Source organism: Chiloscyllium plagiosum, unplaced genomic scaffold (assembly GCF_037043375.1).
Source record: "Chiloscyllium plagiosum isolate Xiang-an unplaced genomic scaffold, Cpla_swu_hap1 HiC_scaffold_5, whole genome shotgun sequence".
NCBI lineage: Eukaryota > Metazoa > Chordata > Chondrichthyes > Orectolobiformes > Hemiscylliidae > Chiloscyllium > Chiloscyllium plagiosum.
The window spans coordinates 93,151,826-93,177,965 of record NW_028270143.1 but is presented as its reverse complement, the minus strand read 5'-3'; the positions used below and the strand labels follow the sequence as shown (position 1 = coordinate 93,177,965).

General features: G+C 43.3%; 1 long non-coding RNA gene across 1 annotated transcript in view; it reads right to left on the bottom strand.

The window, feature by feature from the left end:
* The window catches only part of LOC122550068 (uncharacterized), a 47,014-nt gene extending 28,628 nt beyond the window's left edge, over positions 1 to 18,386 (bottom strand). Inside the window, exons 1-2 of the long non-coding RNA XR_006311734.2 lie at positions 18,208 to 18,386; positions 17,454 to 17,560 (exon numbers count right to left, since the gene is read on the bottom strand). This is a non-coding gene — a long non-coding RNA (uncharacterized LOC122550068). The remainder of the gene's footprint in view (positions 1 to 17,453; positions 17,561 to 18,207) is intronic.
* Between the last annotated feature and the right edge of the window lie 7,754 nt (positions 18,387 to 26,140).

Below are 26,140 nucleotides of genomic sequence, written 5' to 3'. Positions count from 1 at the left end.
GTTCTGGACTCCACGACCCCAGGGAAAAGACTTTGCCTATTTATCCTATCCATGCCCCTCATAATTTTGTAAACCTCTCTCAGGTCACCCCTCAGCCTCCGACGCTCCAGGGAAAACAGCCCCAGCCTGTTCAGCCGCTCCCTGTAGCTCAGATCCTCCAACCCAGGCAGCAACCTTGTAAATCATTTCTGAACCGTTTCAAGTTTCACAACATCTTTCCGATAGGAAGGAGATCAGAATTGCATGCAATATTCCAACAGTGGCCTAACCAATGCCCTGTATAGCTGCAACATGACCTCCCAACTCCTGTACTCAATACTCTGACCAATACAGGACAGCATACCAAATGTCTTCTTCACTCTCCTATCTACCTGCAACTCCACTTTCAAGGAACTATGAACCTGCACTCCAAAGTCTCTTTGTTCAGCAACACTCCCTAGGACCTTACCATTAAGTGTATAAGTCCTGCTAAGATTTGCTTTCCCAAAATGCAGCACCTCGCTTTTATCTAAATTAAACTCCATCTGCCACTTCTCAGCCCATTGGCGCATCTGGTCAAGATCCAGTTGTAATCTGAGGTAACCCTCTTCGCTGTACACTACACCTCCAATTTTGGTGTCATCTGCAAACTTACTAACTGTACCTCTTATGCTCGCATCCAAATCATTTATGTAAATGACAAAAAGTAGAGGGTCCAGCACTGATCCTTGTGGCACTCCACTGGTCACAGGCCTCCAGTCTGAAAAACAACCCTCCACCACCACCCTCTGTCTTCTACCTTGGAGCCAGTTCTGTATCCAAATGGCTAGTTCTCCCTGTATTCCATGAGATCTAACCTTGCTAATCAGTCCCCATGGGGAACCTTGTCGAACACCTTACTGAAGTCCATATAGGTCACATCTATTGCTCTGTCCTCATCAATCTTCTTTGTTACTTCTTCAAAAAACTCAATCAAGTTTGTGAGACATGATTTCCCACGCACAAAACCATGTTGACTATCCCTAGTCAGTCCTTGCCTTTCCAAATACATGTACATCCTGTCCCTCAGGATACCCCACAACAACTTGCCCACCACCGAGGTCAGGCTCACCAGTCTATAGTTCCCTGGCTTGTCTTTACTGCCCTTTTTAAGCAGTGGCACCACATTTGCCAACCTCCAGTCTTCCAGCACCTCACCTGTGACTATCGATGATACAAATATTTCAGCAAGAGGCCCAGCAATCACTTCTGACATCTTCCTGATGATAGATCCAAAGCAAACCGCCTTTTAGTTTGTTGCTGTCAGTCCTGCTCCTTTTTAGAATAAAGGAGTTACATTTGTTCTTTCCATTCTAATGAAGCCTTCCTGAAATGAAAAGAATTTTGAAAAATCTAAATACATAGTTTAACTATCTCACTAGCCACTTCTTGAAAGTTGGTAAGATGTTCACAATCGCCCTTATTTAACTTCAAAATGCCAGTCTTGGACCTACTTTTCTCTCTCTACATCTGAATATAGAAGTCAATCACATTATGATAGCTGCTGCCTATAGCACCTTCACTGATAGAGTCACCGAGCTGTACAGCACGGAAACAGACCCTTTGGCTCAATTCATTCATGCTGACCAGACGTCCTCAATTAATCTAGTCACATTTGCCATCATTTGGCTCATATCCCTCTAAACCCTTCATATTCGTGCACCCATCCAGATGCCTTTTAAAAGTTGTAATTGTACTCAACTCCACCACTTCCTCTGCTGCTCTTTCCATATACACACTACCCCTTTGGTCCCTTTTAAATCTTTCCCCTCTCATTTTAAACCTGCGCTCTCTGGTTTTGGAATCTCCTACCCTGGTGAAAAGAACTTGTCTACTTACCCTATCCATGGCTCTTCATGATTTTATAAACCTCTATAAGGTCACCCCTCAGCCTCCGACACTCCAGGGAAAATAGCCCCAGACAATTCAGCCTCACCTATAGTTCAAATTGAGTTTGTGAACAAATTCTATCTCATTGTAGAATAGCTTGACACAAAAACTGCCAGACCTGCCAAGTTTCAACTGCAATTTCTGTTTTTGTTTCAGATCGCCAGCATCCACAGTTCTTTGTTTAATTCTTGTATAGTCTATTCTGGTTAGCTCCAGGTTGTACTGTTCAAACAATCTCAAAAACATTCTATGAATTGGTCATCTAGGCTCCTTTCCCCCATCTGATTTTCTTTTGTCTATATGTAGATGACAGCCCCCATATGATTGCTGCACTTTTCTGACAAGTTCCTGTTATTTCCTGCTTTACACTCCCACCTATTGTAGGTTCACTGTTAGGAGACTTGTGCAATACTCCTATAGATTACTGTAGCAGCTTCAAAGTGATTTAGATAAGTTGAGGGAGTGGGCAAACTCATGGCAGATGCATTAAAACATGGCTAAATGTGGAGTTACACACTTCAGTATCAAAAAACAGAAAGGATGTTTCTGTTGAATTGTGAATATTGGAAAAAATGGATGTGCAAAGGGATCTGGGTGTCCTTATATACTAGTAAAAGCAAATATACAGGCAGGTGCAGCAAGCAATTAGGAAGGCAAATGATATTTTGGCCTTCATTGAAACAGGATTGGAGTTCAGTAGTAAGGATACTTAACTGCAGTTCAGTGGGGCTTTGGTGAGAGTGCACCTGGAGTATTGTGTGCAATTTTCTTCTCCCTACCTAAATAATGAAATATCTGCCATAGAGAGAGTGCAACTTTGGTTCACATGCCTGATGTCAGGGATGACAGGGGCTGTCTTGTGATGAGAGGTTGTTTGACTGGGCCTGTATTCACTAGCATTTAGAAGCACGAGAGTCCCAGATGAAATACAACGAGGATGTGAGGTTATGCATTTTGGCAGACAAAATGGAGGAGGTGAAGGGAGAAGGACTGCAGAAAGCTACAGAACAGAGGGATTTGAGGGTTATTTATCTTCAATCACAAAAAGCTAGCATCCAAGTTCAGCTGATCACTGCATAGGAAAATAGAACGTTGGACTTTATTTTAAAGGGAATGGAGTATAAAAGTCCAAAGATGTGCAGGTTAGGTGAATTGGCCATGCTAAATTGCCCGTAGTGTTAGGTAAAGGGGTAAATTAGGGGAATGGGTGGGTTGCGCTTCGGCGGGTCGGTGTGGACTTGTTGGGCCGAAGGGCCTGTTTCCACACTGTAAGTAATCTAATCTAATCTAAAAAAAAAAGTGGGGACGGCAGTAATATAGGACACAGCTATACAAGATGCTAGTCAGGCCACAGCTGGAATAGGGTGAACAGTTTTGGTCCTTTCATCTAAGGAAAGATATTGAGACATTTGAAACACATCAGATAAGGTTCATGAGGCTGATACCAGGTATGGAAGGAATGCTGTATGAGAACAGGTTGTGTAGGCTGGGCTTGTACTCACTGGAATTTAGAAGAATGAGAGATGACCTTATAACATTTATGAGATTATTTGGGAACTTAGGATAGACATGGAGTATCTTCCCATTGTGAGAGAGTCTAGGACCAGAAGTCATAGTCTCAGAGTAAGGAGTTGTCCAGTTTAAGACAGTGATGAGGAGGAATATTTTTCTCTGAGAGGACAGTGAAAGTTTGGAATTCTTTATTACTGAGGACAGTGAGCTTGGATCGTTAAGTATGTTCAAGGCAGAGATAGGCAGATGCTTAATCAGTAAGGGAATTGGGGATTATGGGGTAAAAGCAGGAAAGTGGAGTTGTAGGTTAGACAATAGACAGTAGACAATAGGTGCAGGAGTAGGCCATTCTGCCATTCGAGCCTGCACCACCATTCATTATGATCATGGCTGATCATGGTTATCAGAAAGGCAGAGAAGACTTGATGAATTGAAAGGCCTCCTTCTGTTTCTATGTATTATGTTGTTATAGTGCTTTGATTTGATTTGCTTATATTTAATGATGAACTGCAACCTCCTGTGAATTGTCCAAACAATAACCCATTTAACGATGCAGGGTTCACCAAAACTGCTCCAGTAGTGAGTAAGACAGCATCAATACTGACTGCACAAGCACAAAACAGCCTTCCACCAGACAACAAGTTGATTTCAACCCTGAAATCAGACACATGTAGCTAGTTAATAATTAATTGATATGGGATGTGCATTTTCCATGATTTTTATTATTATCGTCTATCTTTTCTCATTAATAATTGATTTTATTTTTGTTGTGTTTATTCTTTCCAAAGTTTTGATATTACTTTCTCAGATTTCAAAGTTATTGTTTGTACTGAGTACGGGAGAAATTCAGAATATGTTCAGAACCATATTTCTTATCATCAAGCTGAATCCTGTGTCCTATATTACTGCTGTGTAGACCTCACAGGCCACTTCCATCAGCTTTGGCTCCACCGCGTCTAACTCCACTGGCAGGACCACATCACAAATATTCGTAGCATTTATGTAAGCAGACAACATCAACATCCTCCTACAAAATGCATTGGGTGGGTCATGCTGCTTGGGTTGATAACCTTCCAAACCCATTACCACTTCCAACTAGAAGGACAAGGGCAGCAGATACATGGAAACATCACTATCTGCAAGTTCCCCTCCAATCCAATCACCTTCCTTGCCTTTCCTTCACTGTTGCTGGGTGAAAATTCTGGAATTCCTTGCCTAATGGCATTGTTGATCTACCTGCAGCACAGGGACTGCAGCCAAACGAAAAATGCTGGAAAATCTCAGCAGGTCTGGCAACATCTGTAAGGAGAGAAAAGAGCTGACGTTTTGAGTCCAACTGACCCTTTGTCAAAGCTCGGGGACTGCAGAGATTCATGAAGGCAGCTTACCATAATCTTCTCAAGGGCAACTAAGGACGGGCAATAAATGCTGGCCAGCCAGTGATGCACAAATCCCGTGAATTTATAGATAAATAAAAATTCATTTAGGAGACATTTTTGATGAGCTAGAAGTTCTTGTGGTGCAGTGGTGGTGTCACTGTATCTAGGCTCATGTCCCATCTCACCTTGTGTTCGGGGAGGGGGAGTTGTATTTTCCTGAGTGTGGTGCACCTATAGTTCAGTTAATCCTATTGTATTTTAATTTCTTTTGCATAATAAACCAGATTTCAGCCTAGGTTCAAACTTTTCCAGTAATAATGTCAGCTGAGATCATAACATTCTGTAGATCTTTTACACTAAATCAAATGATTAATACATTCAGAGCCCTCTTTTTCTCCTCAAGTATTCAGTGTCAATTGGTGCATTTTAAACAATGCCGGTGAAAGCTTCCCACTTCTCTTTCATGGGATGTGGGAATCACTGCAAGACCAGCCCCTTGTTTCCCATGCCTTATTATTTTTATACCGAGTGGCTGACTCTCCTGCTCCTCGGATGCTGCCTGACCTGCTGTGCTTTTCCAGCACCACACTCATGACTCTAGTCTCCAGCATCTGCAATCCTCACTTTCACCTAGGCAATATTAGAAGGTAACTCGGAATTTATAGGCACATGTAGGCCAGGAGATTTCCTTCCCTAAAGGCCATTTGTGAAATAGATGGGCTCTTTCCCCAGCAAGAAATGATAATGGTCATCACGACTGCAACAGAGTTTTAATTTCAGAGTCAATACTTGTCAAGGTGAGATTTAAACCTTTGTCCACGGTCATTAGTCTGGGCCTTCAGATAACAAGCACAGTGACATTACCACTGGGCCACCATCTCTGTCTTCTGAAGTTATTTAATAGCTTTGAGAGTCTTTGACACCTTAATTAAAAGCTTCTGACTTCTTTCAGAACTTTGATGCTTTGACACCAATGATAGCTTGCTCAACGCTGAAGGTTCCTACCAGTCCTTTGATATCTAGGAGTAAGATCATTCATTACAAATGAAAAGACTTGATGGTTGCAATATATGTTTGAGCAATAAAAGCAAAACCAGTGTTGACATTTCCCAATAAGGATACCACCAAATACTGAGGGTTTTGCTATGTGCAAAAGTGACTGCTACATTTGCCTACAAACAGCATTGGCCACACTGATAAAGTAATTGTTTGGTTGTCTGTAATTATCCATAAAGTGCTTATGAGTACAGATCTTTCTTCTCTTTTGTGTTTTTACATGAGAGCCCCTTTCAGAAGTAGGGAGGAGAAATATGAAGAGAATTGAAAAGCAAGATAATTATAATCTTTTAAAGATTGTTTTGCTAAGCTGGAACCTGCCACTACCAATACTGCATCCTGTACCGAAGTAGTATGTCTACAATGCAGCATTGGGTGTGGTAACATATACATGTAATGTAATGCAACATGATATAGGAGGCACTCTCACCTATATCTTGCACGCTATTCATTATACTATTCCCCTCTGCAATGTTTCCTGGCTCATGCCCACTTTGTGCAGCTTCATGCTTCCCAGCTGATTATATCTGGCACGAAATGTAGAATGGAATGTATCTAATTACACAATACCAGGAATTCAAGTATACACCCAGCATTAAACATTAGCTAACTCGCTAGTGAGACTAAGCAGTGATTATTCCTTATTATTTTACCAGCACCCACACTACTCCCAAAGCATAATTAGGTGGGAGGCAGGTTGCTGAACTAAAAATTGGAATAAAGTTGATAGGCACTGTTGAGGACTGACTTTGCTGAGAATTTCAATATAAACGACGTAATGACTGTGTCGTTTTCTTGCAGTCTATATCAGCTACGTTTAGAAATAATTTTACTGACATTTCTACACAACATAGCTTTTCCAACATTCAAAATAGATTAACTTTCCTTTTAAAAATATCTCCTAAATATCTATATTATGACCTTATGGCGAAGGCAGCTGGGTTAATATCCTGGGACTCTCTTCCTAACAGGGTTGTGTGTTCTCTAACCCTCATAGACTGGAGAAGTTCACAAAAACGAGTCAGCATCATCTCCTCCAGGATGACGAGGGATGGGCAATAAATGCTGACCCAGCCAGTAAAGCCCACATCCTGTAAATGATTGTTAAAAAATACGGTATAGAAAATATAAATGGTTTATCTTCGCAGCTAGAATCCAGAAGATAAATGTTGAGCGATGGGTAGTGAGGGGCTTCACTTCTGTGATCTTTTCTGAAACCAAATGAGATCCAATGAGGAAAAGAGAAAATATGGCCAGTGAGGTGCCCTCTTGATAGCTAGAATGCCTTGTATTCCCATCATGCATATGTCTCTCCCACCCCCAAGGTTTTGTCAGGACAAGCTTGACATTGAATGGCTAGGAATCCTTAGAGCTTTTAATTCACTGTCTGCAAGGTTTTGCAGCTACCTGATGCAGGGTAGCCGTGAACAGTCTGTAGGGGGAAACCAACAGTGGCATACCGATTGTCCTCAGTGGCATACATCTTGGGAGGTGAATTCAACCATCTTTTAGGCCACAAATGTTTTTTTATTCAATCATGGGATGTGGGTGTTGCTAGTTAGGCCAGCATTTATTGCCAATCCCTAGTTGCCCTTGAGAAGGTGGTAGTGAGGATTTTGACTCAGCAACAGTAAAGGAACAGTGTTTTTTTCAAGTCAGGATGGCAAGTGGCTTGGAGCTGAACTTGCAGGTAGTGGTGTTCCCATGTATTTGCTGCCCTTGTCCTTCTAGATGGAAGTGGTCGTGGGTTTGGAAGGTGCTTTCTAAGGATCTTTGGTGAATTTCGGCAGTTCATCTTGTAGATAGTACATACTGCTGCTACTGAGGGTGATTGGTGGAGCGGGTGGATGCTTGTGGATGCAGTGCCAATCAAACAGGCTGCTTTGTCCTGGATGGTGTCAAGCATCTTGATATTGTTGGAATTTCACTCATTCAGGCAAGTGGGGAGTATTCCATCCCACCCCTGACTTGTGCGTTGTAGATGATGGACAGGCTTTGGAGAGTCAGGAGGTGAGTTATCCTTTGCTGTATTCCTGCTCTTGTAGCCAATGTGTTTTTGTGGTAAGTCCAGTTGTGTTTCTGGTCAATGAAGTTTATAGTGGAGGATTCAGTGATGGTAACACCACTGAATGTCAGGGATGTGATTACATTGTTTCTTATTGGAATTGGTCATTGTTTGGCATTTGTGTGGCGTGAATGTTACTTGCCTCAGTCTGGACATTGTCCACATCGTGTTGTGTTTGAACATGGGCTGCTTCAGTATTTGAGGTGTCACAAATGGTGCTGATAATTGTGCAATTGTCGGCAAAGATCACACTTCTGACCGTATGGAGGGAAGGTCAGTGATGAAGCAGCTGAAGGTGGTTGAGCTGCTAGGTTGCCCTTGCCTAGTATCAGGTGAGGTCAGAATGAAAGTTCATGTAGCTGTCCTGAGGGTAGGTGTCAGCCAATGTTTATGATCCAGCATCACATGAGCTTGGATAGAACTATACTGCTTGGTTAGAAATGCTGTACTTTCACTGAGGTGTGAAGAAGAAGGTCCTGTTGCCCTGACCAATTGAATCTAAAAGTTGGAGAGCTAGCTCAAAAACCTGGCCTCTATTCCTCCTTCAGCTAAAAAAAATGAACAGTGAAGATTAAGTTATCCATCACATTTGCTGTTGCTGGGAGCTCACAGGAGATTATGGTGGCTGTTATAATTACCCACATAGCAATTGTGATTACACTTCAGAAACAATTGTGAAACGATTTTAGGAGATCTGAACAGACTCTGTGGTTAGAATCTTCCACTATAGAGTTTAAGTATGGCGTCAGACACATTAGAAACCATCATTCTGGTCGGGGTTAGGATATGTTTTCTTGCACAATTACACAGGTTTTAGCTCATTATGTAAACACGCGAGTAGTTTTGCAACCTGAAAAAATGAATCTAGTGATGTGGGAAGACGAGAAATTCTCACATACCTGTCAGGACGTTCCAGAGTCAAAGGTCTCGTCCACCTGGAAAGAACTTCACTCACTGCAAGGCTGCAGCATCACTGGAGCCTATGTCAGTCATTTCACTGCTGCCTGGAAGTGTCTCACACACAAATCAGAAACTGGCCCATGTATCAGTGACAGCAGGTTCTGTACCAGGTGATGGGAGCAGGGATTCCTCCTAGTAGTGACCTGGATCTAGGTGGCAGTGCAGGTCAGTACCAAGGGCTCACACCATACAGCCATAGAGTCAGAGTGATGCACAACATGGATACAGATCTTTTGGTCCAACTCGTCTATACCGACCAGACATCCCAACCTAATCTAATCCCATTTGCCAGCACTTGGCCCATATCTCTCTCAACCCTTCTTATTCAAATACCCATCCAGATGTTTTTTAAATGCTGCAATTGTACCAGCCTCCACACACTTCCTCTGGCAGGTCATTGCATGCATGCACCACCCTCTGCATGAAAAAGTTGCCCCTTATGTTCCTTTTATATCTTTCCTCTCTCACCCTGAACCTATGCCCTCTAGTTCTGGACTCCCCAACCCCAAGGAAAAGACATTGTCTGTTTATCCTATCCATGCCCCTCATGATTTTATAAACCTCTATAAGGTCACCCCTCAGCCTCTGATGTCCAGGGAAAACAGCCCTAGCCTATTAAGCCTCTCTCTATAGCTCAAATCCTCCAACCCTGGCAACATCCTTGTAAGTCTTTTCTGAACCCTTTCCAGTTTCACAACATCTTTCCAATAGGGAGGAGACCAGAATTGCACACAATATTCCAAAAGTGGTCTAACCAATGTCCTGTACAGCCATAACATGACTTCCCAACTCCCATACTCAATACTCTGACCAATAAACGTAAGTATACCAAATGCTTTCTTTACTATCCTATCTACCTGCGACTCCACTTTCAAGGAGCTATGGACCAGCACTCCAAGGTCCTGGAGACAGCGCTGAATGAGAAGGCACCATCTCATGCACTCTGCAAGGTGCCAGGTATTCCAATCCACACCCCTTTCAATAAACTGGCCACAGAGTTAGCAAGGGAGACCCCTGATAGTATCTGCACTGACAGAGGTAGGATGGTCACAGGAAGCCAGCAAGGGTGTCTGTCGTCTGTTGCTCTCAGATACACAACATCAGATGAAAGTTATTTATAGAATTTGCATATCCAGCATCTAGCTCTTTGTGTCTTCTCAACTGCTGATATCAGAGACCACTAGAAAAGAACAAGGCATGAAATGTCACAATGTCCTCTGCAGCAGCAACACCTCAGAGGATAATGAGTCATACAGTTATACAGAACAGAAACAGATCCTTCAGTCCAACTTATTCATGCTGAACTGTCACCACAATCTGATCTGGTCCCATTTGCCAACATTTGACCCATATCCTCCAAACCCTTCCTATTCATATACCAATCCAGATGCCTTTTAAATGTTATAATCGTACCAGCCTCCACCACTTCCTCTGGCAGCTCATTCCATACACATACCACCCTTTGCGTGAAATAGATACCCCTCAGCTCCTTATAGAGTCATAGAAATGTACAGCATGGAAACAGACCCTTCGGTCCAACCCGTCCATGCCGATCAGATATCCCAACCCAATCCAGTCCCACCTACCAGCACCCGGCCCATATCCCTCCAAACCCTTCCTATTCATATACCCATCCAAATGCTTCTTAAATGTTGCAATTGTATCAGCTCCACCACATCCTCTGGCAGCTCATTCCATACACATACCACCCTCTGCATGAAAACGTTGCCCCTTATGACAATAGACAATAGGTGCAGGAGTAGGCCATTCTGCCCTTCGAGCCTGCACCACCATTCAATATGATCATGGCTGATCATCCTTAATCAGTAACCTGTTCCTGCCTTATCTCCATAACCCTTGATTCCACTATCCTTGAGAGCTCTATCCAACTCTTTCTTAAACAAATCCAGAGACTGGGCCTCCACTGCCCTCTGGGGCAGAGCATTCCACACAGCCACCACTCTCTGGGTGAAGATGTTTCTCCTCACCTCTGTCCTAAATGGTCTACCCCGTATGTTTAAGCTGTGTCCTTTGGTTCGGCACTCACCCATCAGCGGAAACATGTTTCCTGCCTCCAGAGTGTCCAATCCTTTCATAATCTTATATGTCTCAATCAGATCCTCTCTCAGTCTTCTAAACTCAAGGATATACAATTCTGGATCAGTGGTGCTGGAAGAGCACAGCAATTCAGGCAGCATCCGAGGACAGGCAAAATCGACATTTCGGGCAAAAGCCCTTCATCAGGAATAAAGGCAGAGAGCCTGAAGCGTGGAGAAATAAGCTAGAGGAGGGTGGGGGTGGGGATAGAGTAGCATAGAGTACAATAGGTCAGTGGGGAAGGAGATGAAGGTGATAGGTCAGGGAGGAGAGGGTGGAGTGGATAGGTGGAAAAGGAACTAGGCAGGTCGGACAAGTCCAGACACGTCAGGGGATCGTATTGCTGGAGGTTAGAAACTAGGATGAGGTGGGGGAAGGGGAAATGAGGAAACTGTTGAAATCCACATTGATGCCCTGGGGTTGAAGTGTTCCGAGGCGGAAGATGAGGCATTCTTCTTCCATGCGTCTGGCGGTGAGGGAGCGGCGGTGGAGGAGGCCCAGCACCTCCATGTCCTCGGCAGAGTGGGAGGGGGAGTTGAAATGTTGAGCCACGGGGCGATTTGGTTGGTTGGTGCGGGTGTCTCGGAGATGTTCCCTAAAGCGCTCTGCTAGGAGGCGCCCAGTCTCCCCAATGTAGAGGAGACCGCATCGGGAGCAACGGATACAATAAATGATATTGGTGGATGTGCAGGTAAAACTTTGATGGATGTGGAAGGCTCCTTTAGGGCCTTGGATGGAGGTGAGGGAGGAGGTGTGGGCACAGGTTTTACAGTTCCTGCGGTGGCAGGGGAAAGTGCCAGGATGGGAGGGTGGGTCGTAAGGGGGCGTGGACCTGACCAGGTAGTCACGGAGGGAACGGTCTTTGCAGAAGGCGGAGAGGGGTGGGGAGGGAAATATATCCCTGGTGGTGGGGTCTGTTTGAAGGTGGCGGAAATGTCGGCGGATGATTTGGTTTATGCGAAGGTTGGTAGGGTGGAAGGTGAGCACCAGGGGCGTTCTGTCCTTGTTGCGGTTGGAGGGGTTGGGTCTGAGGGCGGAGGTGCGGGATGTGGACGAGATGCGTTGGAGGGCATCTTTAACCACGTGGGAAGGGAAATTGCGGTCTCTAAAGAAGGAGGCCATCTGGTGTGTTCTATGGTGGAACTGCTCCTCCTGGGAGCAGATACGGCGGAGGCGGAGGAATTGGGAATACGGGATGGCATTTTTGCAAGAGGTAGGGTGGGAAGAGGTGTAATCCAGGTAGCTGTGGGAGTCGGTGGGTTTGTAGAAAATGTCAGTGTCAAGTCGGTCGTCACTGATGGAGATGGAGATGTCCAGGAAGGGGAGGGAGGTGTCAGAGATAGTCCAGGATATACAAGCCCAGTCGCTCCAGTCTTTCAGTGTAAGGTAGTCCCGCCACTCAAGGAATTGACCTCGTGAACCTACGCTGCACTCCCTCAATAGCCAGAATGTCTTTCCTCAAATTTGGAGACCAGAACTGCACACAGTACTCCAGGTGTGGTCTCACCAGGGCCCTGTACAGCTGCAGAAGAACCTCTTTGCTTCTATACTCAATCCCTCTTGTTATGAAGGCCAGCATGCTATTAGCCTTCTTGACTACCTGCTGTACCTGCATGCTTACCTTCATTGACTGGTGTACAAGAACACCCAGATCTCTCTGTACTGCCCCTTTACCTAAATTTAGATATTATTACCATTTAGGTAATAATCTGCCTTCCTGTTCTTGCCATCAAAGTGGATAACCACACATTTATCCGCATTAAACTGCATCTTCCATGCATCTGACCACTCACCTAACCTGTCCAGGTCACCCTGTAATCTTCTAACATCCTCCTCACATTTCACCCTGCCACCCAGCTTAGTATCATCAGCAAATTTGCTAATGTTATTGCTAATACCATCTTCTTTATCATTAACATATATTATGAAACGCTGCGGTCCCAGTACTAGATTAGATTACCTTTTAGATTAGATTACATTACAGTGTGGAAACAGGCCCTTCGGCCCAATAAGTCCATACCGACCCGCCGAAGCGCAATCCACCTATACCCCTACATTTATCCCTTACCTAACACTATGGGCAATTTAGCATGGCCAATTCACCTGACCTGCACATCTTTGGACTGTGGGAGGAAACCGGAGCACCCGGAGGAAACCCACGCAGACACGGGGAGAATGTGCAAACTCCACACAGTCAGTCGCCTGAGGTGGGTCTCCGCCGCTGTGAGGCAGCAGTGCTAACCACTGTGCCACCGTTCCGCCCACTAAGGAGTCAGGTAGGAGTCAGGACAGTCCCCTCTCACCCTAAACCTATGCCCTCTAGTTCTGGACTCCCTAACCCCAGGGAAAATACTTTGTCTATTTATCCTATCCATGCCCCTCACAATTTTGTAAACCTCTATAAGGTCACCCCTCAGCCTCTGATGCTCCAGGGAAAACAGCTCCAGCCTGTTCAGCCTCTCCCTAAAGCTCAAATCCCCAAACCCTGGCAACATCCTTGTAAGTCTTTTCTGAACCCTTTCAAGTTTCACAACATCTTTCCGATAAGAAGGAGATCAGAATTGCACGCAATATTCCAACAGTGGCCTAACCAATGTCCTGTACAGCCGCAACATGACCTCCCAACTCCTGTACTCAATACTCTGACCAATAAAGGAAAGCATTACAAACGCCGCCTTCATTATCCTATCTACCTGCGACTCCACTGTTAAGGAGCTATGAACCTGCACTCCAAGGCCTCTTTGTTCAGCAACACTCCCTAGGACCTTACCATTAAGTGTATAAGTCCTGCTAAGATTTACTTTCCCAAAATGCAGCACCTCACATTTATCTGAATTAAACTCCATCTGCTACTTCTCAGCCCATTGGCCTATCTGGTCAAGATCCTGTTGTAATCTGAGGTAACTCTCTTCGCTGTCCACTACACCTCCAATTTTGGTGTCATCTGCAAACTTAATAACTGTACCTCTAAGGGACTGGAATGCTTTCCTATTGACAAACATGCTTGGAGTTTGCCAGGGAGCTCTGATGGCAATGTGGATGCAATTAACAATACTCTAGATTTGTGAGGAAACTGCTCAGACCACCCTGGCTACCTGACTCCTTGCATCGAGGGCAAGTGCCAGCTTTGTGCACTTTGGTGAAGAAAGCCTCAGTCACCTCCCAGAGATATATGCGAATGGTGCACATGGAAATACTTCAGCAATCCTGATTCACTCCCCAAAATGATACACTTAATAAAACCTGCAGCCAGCTGTTAACTTCAAGGTGACCAACATGGGATTGCCACCCAGTCCTTGTGGGCAGCGGTGTTTGGCCAGCAGCTAATATATGTATGAGATGCCATTCTGGGACTTCCTGAGGTGCTTTTGGCATTGCTTGCCTGTGAGTTGGTGATGTTTGCAGTAACATACAGTGACATGTGGTTTCTGGCCATCTGTTCATCATTAATGTGCCCGTTTGTTACTGTGGGGAATATACCACTGATATCTCCCTGCACCTGTTTCAACTGCTGTCCATTTTTAGAACCACACAATCTTGCAAGTGTACCAAACAGTCACCCACCTGTTCTCTTAAGTTAAACTTTGAACATTCACCAGTTTCTGGAGAATGAAAAGAAAACTGCATAAAATGGTTTCTACCCACGTGACTTTACCTATTTTTGAAATAATTCACTCCTCTCAGTTCACCCCATCTCTTGTCAAAAGCACCAACTCAGGCAGTTCCTAAATCACCGTTCAGCCCTCTATCCAGTTGGCCAACACAGGAATAGGATTAGACCATTCAGCCTGTTGAGCCTATCCCATCATGCAAAATGATCATGGCTGACTGAACATTCCAATGCCTCTTACCTGCCCTATTCCCAAAACACTGTAAGCTGCTAATGATCAGAAACCTATTAATCACTACCCTATATATATCTATCATGTCACTCATATGACCTCAGACATGGGTAGTTGTAGACTATTTGACGTGGGCAGCATCAAAAATATCTCAATTCAGTTCTGCAGAAGAACAATTTCTAGTCTGCTGGAACAGCGAATGTGGTGGAGGACACCGGATCATAGCCAAGAATGTAGTCCCAGGCCAGTATATTCTCCTCATCATCCCAGTGATACTGGGAGAAATTTCAATTATCTGTTTCCTGACTGAGATCTACCAACCAAATGTCACCCGGGAATAAAGCCTCAGGAATATGATTCTGTAGCGCTTATTTCTTTATTTTCTATAGTTGTTTTCTAGCATTCAACTGCACTTATTTTCTTTTACATCAACTGAAGGGACAACCAAATAGTTACATCTATGATGCTGCTTGGAACCAGAGACAGACCAGAGGTGGATAACTAGCAAGGCTTGCACTCTTTACATGTTTAAAATTATGCTTCTAGTGGGATAGGTGGGCATGCCAGGAGAAACTGGGAACCAGGGCATCGTTAAAAACGCAAATGAGAAGACAGTCATTGGTCATTTCTGCTGCCAATGGTTGTCGTAGATGGCTCCTTTTGTCTCAGCAGTCTTTGTCTAAGGGGTGTTGCACAGCTGATGGATAATAACTGCGCAAAGTACTTGTTCAATATCAAACTCAAGCAATGTTAGAGAAATACTGCAAATTAGTAATGCATCTGGTGGAATTATGTTACACATTAGGTTTAAGGACATAAAACAATGCTGTGTTAGGCAGAGGGATGGACTGTGTGGTAAACGGAAGTGACTGCTATTAACAATTCTGAAACAATTCACACAATTCAGAAAGACCATAATGCTACTTAAATGGAAGCTCTTTAATGGGCTTATGTAATGATTATTTAGGTCAGCAATTTCTACTCATGATTGGTGAGGATGGCTGTAATGTTTTTGATATGCACCTGCGCAAACAACAGAATGAGAAAATTCACAAGACAAAAGAGAAGGTTTGATTGCTGATATTGGTCTTGGTGAAAACTGATGGGTTGAAGTCACATTCTATAATGTTAGGAGTGAAACCGAGTAAATGAACTTTGAGACTGAATTTAATGCCTCACCCCAGAGAGGTGTGATATTATAGACTTCAGAACTTTAATAATTGTTCATGGTTTGAATGAATCAACAAAAGATAAACTGTTATACTTTAAAGCAGCAGAAATAACTGTATTTGGAATAAAATATTAAAGGAAAGGTCAAACTTATACAGGAATTGAAAGCAATTATTCATGTCTGGCAAAAGGAGAAGTGTAGGCGATATGGACAAAACTGCTTTGACAGCTGCTTGGTAAACTGAATGTTTTATTGCCATGAAGGATAAGGATTGCAGGCAGAAGAATTTAAGGAGTGAACTGCAGGGAAGCTATATCTTTGAATAGATAGTTAGGGCCAAGTGTAACAAGGAACAAAGAAGCTACTTCTGATAAGAAGGTAAACTGCAGGCTTGCAGTAATTTAGATGAAAGGACTTTAAAAAATTGATCAGTAGTGTCACACATTGACAGAAGGATGAAAATCTGTATAAGAATTGAATACCTCCAGAACTCCACCTGAGCGAAACTTGAAGAACAAGACTATACAAAGATCAAACCTTGGACACTTCCAGTGACAGACCACCATTGCCTGAAATCCAGGCCAGATTCCACTATTAATTGGGTCATAGCCAAGTTGGGTTGTGAGGCTCAACTTGCTTACTTGAGGGGTTATGTTTTGATTGCTGCATGCAATGTAGTTTAAAACATTATTGGAGTACTTGAATATATATGAGATTTTTAAATAAGTAGCTGAATTAAAGGTTACTTGTGGTGGTTTACCCATAACAGAGATGAGGAGACATTTTAGTGCTTGAAGGGTGTGGTTGGGAGTGCTGTTGCTTTCTTGCTTCTGCCCACTTGAGCACGCCCGTCTGGATGTTAAGTCTTGTGTTATTGCCCGCTTGAGGTGCCACAATGCAGTAAGCCTGAAAAGCAAATTCCTGTCAGATTACTTGTAGGCTCTGTTATGATGATGGGTCGGAGTTCCCCACAAACAAAACAACAGGGATTTTTCTTTTTAAAGGAGATCTGCAACAGAGACAAATTACCTGCAGGTGTAACCAACGGGAGTAACAACTAAAGGTGACTGCAACGGTAATGATGGGTTGCTGAATCCCTGGGTTGTGAACGTCACAGTGGTAAGACTATCCCATCATCACTCCACTCTTCAGAACCTCTCTCACTCGGAGTGCTAAATATCAACTAGCTAGCAGCCAGACAAAATGGAAACAGGAAACAAAGGACTTTCTCTCAACCAGAATGCTGGAATTCAATCGCGGTTGATAGAAGTCAGAACTTTAGAATCTCAACCAATCTGCAAAACTAAGGATCATGATACTGACTGTTCAATGCTGGAATACTCAACTATCTGCTTTTTGCGAACAATTAAGCTCATTTGTTTCTTAGCATTTTCTTAATTTTTGGAGTCATCACTTATTTCAAAATAGTATTTCTTCTCATGTGTAGAGATTAATAAACTCACTGTTTGGTCATTCAGGAAAGCCTGGTTAGTTGACTCCTTTTTGAGGTCTGGGAGGAAGGAATCCATAATGAAGGGGCCTTTTTTAAAATTAACCTCCTTGTGGCCACCTGAGGTGTATGGGTGAAAAGAGAAAGAGAGTTAGTTAATCTCTCCTTACCAGTTGAGATAACACATCTGAAACTGTAACAATTGGGGTTCCCCTCTCAGGGTCTCATCGTAATAGCTCCCACAGGGTTCTCTTGTTCAAAGACACTTACAGTCTGACTGAAGGCCCCAGGTTGAGACCCCATAGGCCCCATCCCATTCTGACTCACCTTTGGGTTTCTGAATCCTTATTGCCTCTGGGTCTCCCGTGGGTTTATTGCCAGCAGATCCTACCACTCCCTGTGCTGCAACTTGTACTAGAAAGCTGTCACTTTCTGACTGGATGGCAGCTTTCAGAGGGATTTCCTAACTTTGGTAAGAGGAGACTCACCGCCAATGTCTAGCCAACAGCGATCCCCATTGATTGAATTAAGCTCCTCCTTCCACCCCGTCCCCTGAGATATGCAGATCCTCCTTTAAACAATCTCCAGAATACCAAACCGTGTCAGGATTGGAGCTAACGGCTGTGAGTATGAAAGCAAGTAACAGTCAGTGCATTTTCATCACCCTCCATAGCCAGCCAGGATGCACTCCCTGGCTCTGTGAAAGGAGAAAGGTACAAAGAGAAAATTGAGATTCGAGGTGGGGACGAGAGCAAAGTAATTCTCACCGGCTGCGGCCTGTATGTCAGAAGAGGGTGTAGGATGAATGGAAGTTGGAATGTGAGAAGGAGGATCACAACTCTCCTCATCCCTACTCTCCTGTGATTCCCCTACTCCTTGACCTGCCTCCTGCCATCATTCAACACTTTGGGTCTGAGATCCAGCGATGATCTTAGGCCTCAGTTGAGCATCATACTGGCAGCCACCACCTGAAAATGAAACAGAGGGCTCTCATGAGTTAGAGATGCTGGTTGCCTTCATTAATATAGCACCAGTTGTGCAGTTATTCAATTTTTCAGATATCACATTCACTACCTATACAGCTGGCAGCAACTGTAGCAGCCAGAGCACACTTCTCTTTTATGAACTGCACTCCAGCTTTAAGCAGTGTTAATTAATCATGTCATTGACCACAGATCAAGTGCTCAGCCAACCAATAGAGCTGTTAGCACTGGCTGGATGTTGAAAACATTTAAAGCAGTCAGCATGTTGTTGGCATGATGCCCACATTATATGATCATGAAGTAATCACATGTCATCATCCCAGAGCTTTTTTAAAAGGGTGATTGAATTGAGCAATTAAAAGATGGTTACGTTTTGCATAATCCACAATAACCGATAATTGTGGCCGAACATATCCTGAGTGAGACAGCTAGACAAAATGTTAATAATGTTCATAACTTAGTGTTTCTTCAAATTTAAATATTTTATTGTACATTTGATGTTATACTGAATGTATTTCATTTTCACACTGCAGGTCTATTCTGATCTGTATAACTAAAAGCTAGTCTAATATTTTCAATGTAGGTTCATCATTATCAAGCAGATGAATCTTTCTACAAGTTTCTGTTTAGGTTTCAAACTTTCTGCGCGAGTAGATTTTTTTAATACGTTGATTGCTGCCTGTACCTTTAGCTCCTATTTGTAGCTAAGAAACTGTCTCCATTAAATATAGTTGAACATCTGGTATTCCCAAAAAACTAATCATATTGCTGCAATGAGTGGTTACTTGGAAACCCTTGTAAGCGAATAGCCTGAGGAGAAGTCATTAGAGAGAATTTACAGAAAAAGGAAAATTTGGTTAAGTCTGAATCTATTTACCAACTACTTCACCATGGCAATCTCCGCAATAAGCTCAGTAAGATGACCTGAACTCATTCCCTTGAATTCTGCAAATCCCAACTCTAGAAAGTCCAAGAGAATTGCAGGTCTTTGACAGATCACTTGTTTGAATGGAATTGTCAGGAAATGTGAAGAAAACTATTTATGAAATGGCTTTAAAAAAAATCTATTCACAAGATGTGGCTATCACTGGCCAGGTCAGCATTTATTGCTTGTCCCTAATTATCCAGAGCACAGTTAAGAGTTAGCCACATTGGTGTGGAGCCAGAGTTACGCAGAGGACAGACCAGGTCAAGATGGCAGACTCCTGAGGTGGAGTGAATAAACTTGATGGATGTTTCCTCTCATTAGACTCTTCATTCCAGATTTTTTATTGAATTCAAATTCCACCATCTGCTGTGGTAGGATTTGAACCCAGATCAAACAGGTGCATTTCCTGGTTCTCTGGATTAATAGATCTAGCAATAACACCAGCCGTTGAGGGAAGTAAATGCACCCAACATGATCAAATTTCTTTGTCAGAGGACTGAAACAGAAAAATAACAACAGGAGAAAGTTATTTGGTCCTTTGGGCCTGTTCTGCCATTTATTACGATCATCAGCTATCCAACTTGGTAAACTGTTCCTGCTATTCCCCCATATCCTTGGAAGCATTTAGCTCCAAGTGCTATATCCAATTCTTTCTTGAACTTTCTATGGCAGAGATCTCAACAGACTCGCCACTCTCTGGGTGAAGACATTTCTCCTTGTCTCACTCTTAAATGGCTGACCCCATTTCCTTAGCCTGTAAACCTTCCTGACATTGGCATGGGCTCCCTGATCATTGGGAACATCCTTCCTGTATCTAGTCCTGTTAGAAATTTATAAATTTCTGTGAGATTCCACCCCGCACCCCTTGAAACCCCAAAGAATAATGTCCTGCCAAAGCAGCTTCACTTTACACGCCCTGCCATCCTGGGAATTAGGTCCATAATCCTTTGTTGCACACCCTCCAAAGTCAGAACACCTTTCCTCGGCTAAGGAGATGAAAACTGCGCACAATCCTCCAGGTGTGGTCTCTCCAGAGCCCTATACAATTGCAGCAAAACATCCCTGCTTCTGTATTTGAATTCTCTTGTCATGAAAACCAATATAGCATTTACCTTCTTCACCGTCTGCTGCATCTGCAGGCCTACTGTCAGTCACTGATGTAGAAGGGCACCCAGGTCTTGTTACATCCCTCTGTTTCCCAGTTTATTACCATTCAGATAATAATCCCCGCTACTGTTTTTGTTGTCAAAATGGATAAGCTCACATTTATCCACATTATACTTCATCTACCATGCATTTGCCAACTCACTCAACTTGTCCAAATCACACAGAAGAAACTTTGCACCCACCTCACAGTTCACCCTCTTGCCCACCTTTGTGTCATCTGCAAACAAACATTTAGTTCTCTCATCTACATCATTAATATTTATTGTGAATAGCACTGATCTTTGTGGAAATGAAAGGGAATGAAAATGACTTGTTTATTCCTGCTTTTTGTTTCCTGTTTGTCAGCTAGTTCTCTGTCCATGTCAAAACACTACCCCTAGTTCCATGCGCTTTAATTTTACTCACTCATCTGTTAGGTTGGACCTTATAAAATTTTTGAAAATCCAAGTCAACCACATCCACCGATGCCCCCTTGCCAACTCTACTAGTTAAATCCTCAAAACCTTGCAATAGATTGGTCAAGCATGATTTCCATTTCACAAGTGCATGCTGACTCTATCCTATCTGCCATCTCTTTGTTCCTCATTATAACTTACCCTGTTTCTGATTTTGAGGGACAGACATTTAGCTTCTCTCAGTCTTTCTCTTCACATACGTAGAGAAGCTTGTGTGTTCCCCATAAGCCTACTCATGCACTATTATTTCTCCACTCACAATCAATCTTTTTGTCCTCCTTTGCTGAAATCTAAGCTGTTTCCAATCCTGAAGTTTGCAGCTTTGTTTTTGGCAAATTAGTATGCCCCTTGCTTAGATCCAATGCAATCTCAAATTTCCCTTGCTTGTCATAACTGGGCCATATCTCTCATATGGGTTTTAAAATGTTTGATATTGTCTATCCACCTTCATCCCTTTAAGTATCAGTCCTCTATTTATCAGAGCCGGCTCACACCACATACCATTGTATTTTCCTATATTTAGATTCAGGGCCCAAGTCTCAGATTCAAATCTGTTTACCAATGAAAGATTCTATCATATTATAGTCACCCTTGCCCAAGAGGCTTCATACAGGTAGACTGTCAATTTTTCCTTTCCCATTATACAATACCTCCATTTGCAGCAGTGTGAATGGTGAGAGCATGGGCTGCTGGGAAGGTAGGTTTTCCTGGTAAATACTTACTTCATGAATAGGTGGAATGAAAGCTCAACAGGAGCAGTAGCAGACACAGGGAACGCTGGGTACATGAACTGATATATGGGCTGTAGTAGAACCCGAGACACTACACCTGTTGTGTTTCCCACCCGTCCTCCTCCTCTAACCAAAAAAAACAGCACTGTGTAGAGGGTTAGTAAGGTAATCTTTTGTTTATTTATTCAATCTCTCTTGGCAATTTAGAGGAGAGGGGATGGAGGCTGGGACAGTTGCATGCTCCTCTCGCAGGATGTGGGAGGTAAGGGTCACAACATCTTTCCGATAGGAAGGATATCAGAATTGCATGCAATATTCCAAAAGTGGCCTAACCAACATTCTGCACAGCCGCAACATTACCTCCCAACTCCTGTACTCAATACACTGACCAATAAAGGAAAGCATACGAAACACCTTCTTCACTATCCTATCTACCTGCGACTCCACTTTCAAGGAGCTATGAACCTGCACTCCAAGGTCTCTTTGTTCAGCAACACTCCCCAGGACCTTACCATTAAGTGTATAAGTCCTGCTAAGATTTGCTTTCCCAAAATGCAGCACCTCGTATTTATCTAAATTAAACTCCATCTGCCACTTCTCAGCCCATTGACCCATCTGATCAAGATCTTGTTGTACTCTGAGGTAAACTTCTTTGCTGTCCACTACACCTTCAATTTTAGTGTCATCTGCAAACTTATTAACTATACCTCTTATGCTCGCATCCAAATCACTTATATAAATGACAAAAAGTACTGATCCTTGTGGCACTCCACTGGTCACAGGCCTCCAGTCTGAAAAACAACCATTCACAACCACCCTCTGTCTTCTACCTTTGAGCCAGTTCTGTATCCAAATGGTTAGTTCTCCCTGTATTCCATGAGATCTAATCCTGATAACCAGTCTTCATGGGGAACCTTGTCGAACACCTTACTGAAGTCTATATAAATCACGTCTATGGCTCTGCCCTCATCAATCCTCTTTGTTACTTCTTCAAAAAACCCAATTAAGTTTGTGAGACATGATTTCCCATGCACAAAGCCATGTTGACTATCCCTAATCAGTCCTTGCCTTTCCAAATACATGTACATCCTGTCACTCAGGATTCCCTCCAACAACTTGCCCACCACTGATGTCAAGCTCACTGGTCTATTGTTCCCTGGCTTGTCCTTACCACCCTTCTTAAACAGTGGCACCACGTTAGCCAACCTCCAGTCTTCCGGCACCTCACCTGTGACTATCGATGATACAAATATTTCAGTAAGAGGCCCAGCAATCACTTCTCTAGCTTCCCACAGAATTCTATGGTAATCAGGTCCTGAGAATTTATCCCCTTTTATGTGTTTCAAGACGTCCAGCATTTCCTCCTCTGTAAAATGGACATTTTTCAAGATGTCACCATCTTTCCCCACATTCTACATCTTCCATGTCCTTTTCCACAATAAACACTGACGCAAAATAGTTGTTCAGTATCTCTCCAATCTCCACCAGCTCCAAACAAAGGCCGCTTTGCTGATCTTTGAGGGGCTCTATTCTCTCCCGAGTTACTCTTTTGTCCTTAATGTATTTGTAAAATCTCTCTGGAATCCCCTTAACTCTATTTGCCAAAGCTATCTCATGTCCCCTTTTTGCCCTCCTGATTTCCCTCTTAAGTATTCTTCTACTGCTTTAATACTCTTCTCAGGATTCACTTGATCTATCTTGTCTATACCTGACTTGCTTCTTTTTTTTTAACCAAGCCCTCAATTTCTCTAGTCATCCAGCATTCCCTGCACCCACCACAGCCTTTCCTTTCACCCTATCAGGAATATACTTTCTCTGGATTCTCATTATCTCATTTCTGAAGGCTTCCCATTTTCCAGCCATCCCTTTACCTGTGAATATCTGCCCCAATCAGCTTTTGAATGTTCTTGCCTAATATCGTCAAAATTAGCCTTCCTCCAATTTAGAACTTCAACTTTTAGATCTGGTCTGTCCTTTTCCATCATTATTTTAAAACAAATAGAATTATGGTCGCTGGCCCCAAAGTGCTCCCCCACTGACACCTCAGTCACCTGCCCTGCCTTATTTCCCAAGTGTAGATCAAGCTTTGCACCGTCTCTAGTAGGTACATCCACATACTGGATCAGAAATTTTTCTTGTACACACTTAACAAATTGGAAAGTTAAAATCCCCTATCATAACCACCCTATTATTCTTACAGATAGCTGAGATCTCCTTACAAATCTCTTTCTCACTTTCCCTCTGACTATTGGGGGTCTATAATACAATCCCATTAAGGTGATCATCCCTTTCTTATTTTCTCAGTTCAACCCAAATAACTTCCCTGGATGTATTTCCGGGAATATCCTCCCTCAGCACAGCTGTAATGCTATCCCTTATCAAAAACACCACTCCCCCTCGTCTCTTGCCTCCCTTTCTATCCTTTCTGTAGCATTTGTATCCTGGAACATTAAGCTGCCAGTCCTGCCCATCCCTGAGCCATGTTTCTGTAATTGCTATGATATCCCAGTCCCATTTTCCCAACCATGCCCTGAGTCCAGCTGTTTTCCCTGTTAGGCCCCTTGCATTGAAATAAATACAGTTTAATTTATCAGTCCTACATTGTTGAGAAAGTGAGGTCTGCAGATGCTGGAGATCAGAGCTGGAAATGTGTTGCTGGAAAAGCGCAGCAGGTCAGGCAGCATCCAGGGAACAGGAGAATCGACGTTTCGGGCATAAGCCCTTCTTCAGGAATGAGGAAAGTTTGTCCAGCAGGCTAAGATAAAAGGTAGGGAGGAGGGACTTGGGGGAGGGGTGTCGGAAATGTGATAGGTGGAGGTCAAGGTGAGGGTGAAAGGTCAGACTGGGGTGGGGGCGGAGAGGTCGGGAAGAAGATTGCAGGTTAGGAAGGCGGTGCTGAATTCGATGGATTTGACTGAGACAGGGTGGGGGGAGGGGAAATGAGGAAACTGGTGAAGGGCTTATGCCCGAAACGTCGATTCTTCAAAATTCACATTTTTTTAATTGTGGCGGTCAGTCTGTGAGGATTATTTCGTTGAATTTCCTGCACTCTCTGGTATTTTAAATACATTCATTTTAAGATTAAAATAAAAATAATAAAGGACGAAAAGAAACATATTAATAAAAATTAAAAGATTTGTTCTGCAAAATTTGGATTTATTCAAAAGGCCACGCACAATGGCCTGGAAGGCCGCAGTTTCCCCATCCCTGGACTAGAGAGCCCCCTAACGTAATTGATCTCTTGAAACTCAACGTACCCCTCATTGCATTAGATTCAGTCTCGATACCAGAAACTTGTCTGTGCTACATTCCCCTGAGAATTAATCACCCCCTACATTTTCCAAAACAGCATACTTGTTTGGAATGGTGATAACCACAGAAGACTCCTGCACTACCTGCCTCCCTCTCTTATCTTTCCTGGAGTTAACCCATCTGCCTGACTCTAGCTGCAACTTTTCTCCTTTCCTAAAACTGCCCTCCATCACATCCCCTTGCTCCTGTAAATTCCTCATTGCCTCTAACTGTCTCTCCAACTGATCCATTTGACCTGAGAGGATTTGCAACCAACAGCATTTATTGCAGATATAATCCTCAGTAACACGTAAACTCTCCCTAAACTTCCACATCTGACAAGAAGAGCACATCACTCTACGGAATGCCATTTTTGCTTCTTCCAATCTACCGACCCAGAAACTAGCATTGTCTTATTCAACTACAAAACACTGCTCCAGGCTAACTTGATACTTATGGCTTACATTTTTAGGTTTAATCAAGAGACATATCTCAATAAAACATATAACCTAGAAGGAATCCACTCTACTCACTGCTGTGGACTTACTCTAAGGCCACACTTAAAAATATTCACTTATCTGTTTCTGTGCTGTGATCTCTCCCAAACAGGTTCCTCGATCAGTTGTGAATTTCACTGTTTGTTAATTTTCCCAGACGCACTCCAATGTCCAACGATACATGAATTCAAACAGCAAAGGTAGTAACTGTGCAGGTTCATTGCTGTGTCAGTTAGCAGTGTGGGTTTCTTTCTCTCTCTCTCTCTCCCCTGCACTGACCTCACCATGTGCTGCCTTTGTCTGTTCCTCTCTCTTTTAAAAGGGCTCATTGATGGACTGGAGGCCTGTGACCAGCAGTGTGCTACTGGGATCGGTGCTGGGTCCACTGCTTTTTATAAGTTATAAAAATGATTTGGAGGTGAATAAAGGAGGAATGGTTCGTAAGTTTTGCAGATGACACCAAAATAGATGATGTAGTGGACAGTGAAGAAGATTATCTCCGAGTACAATGGGACCTTGATTAGGTGGGCCAAAAGGCTATGCAGTGGCAGATGTAGTTAAAATTAGATAAATGTGAGATGTTGCATTTTGGAAAAACAAACCAGGGAAGGACTTATACACTTAATGGTAGGGCAGAGGGGCTGTTGC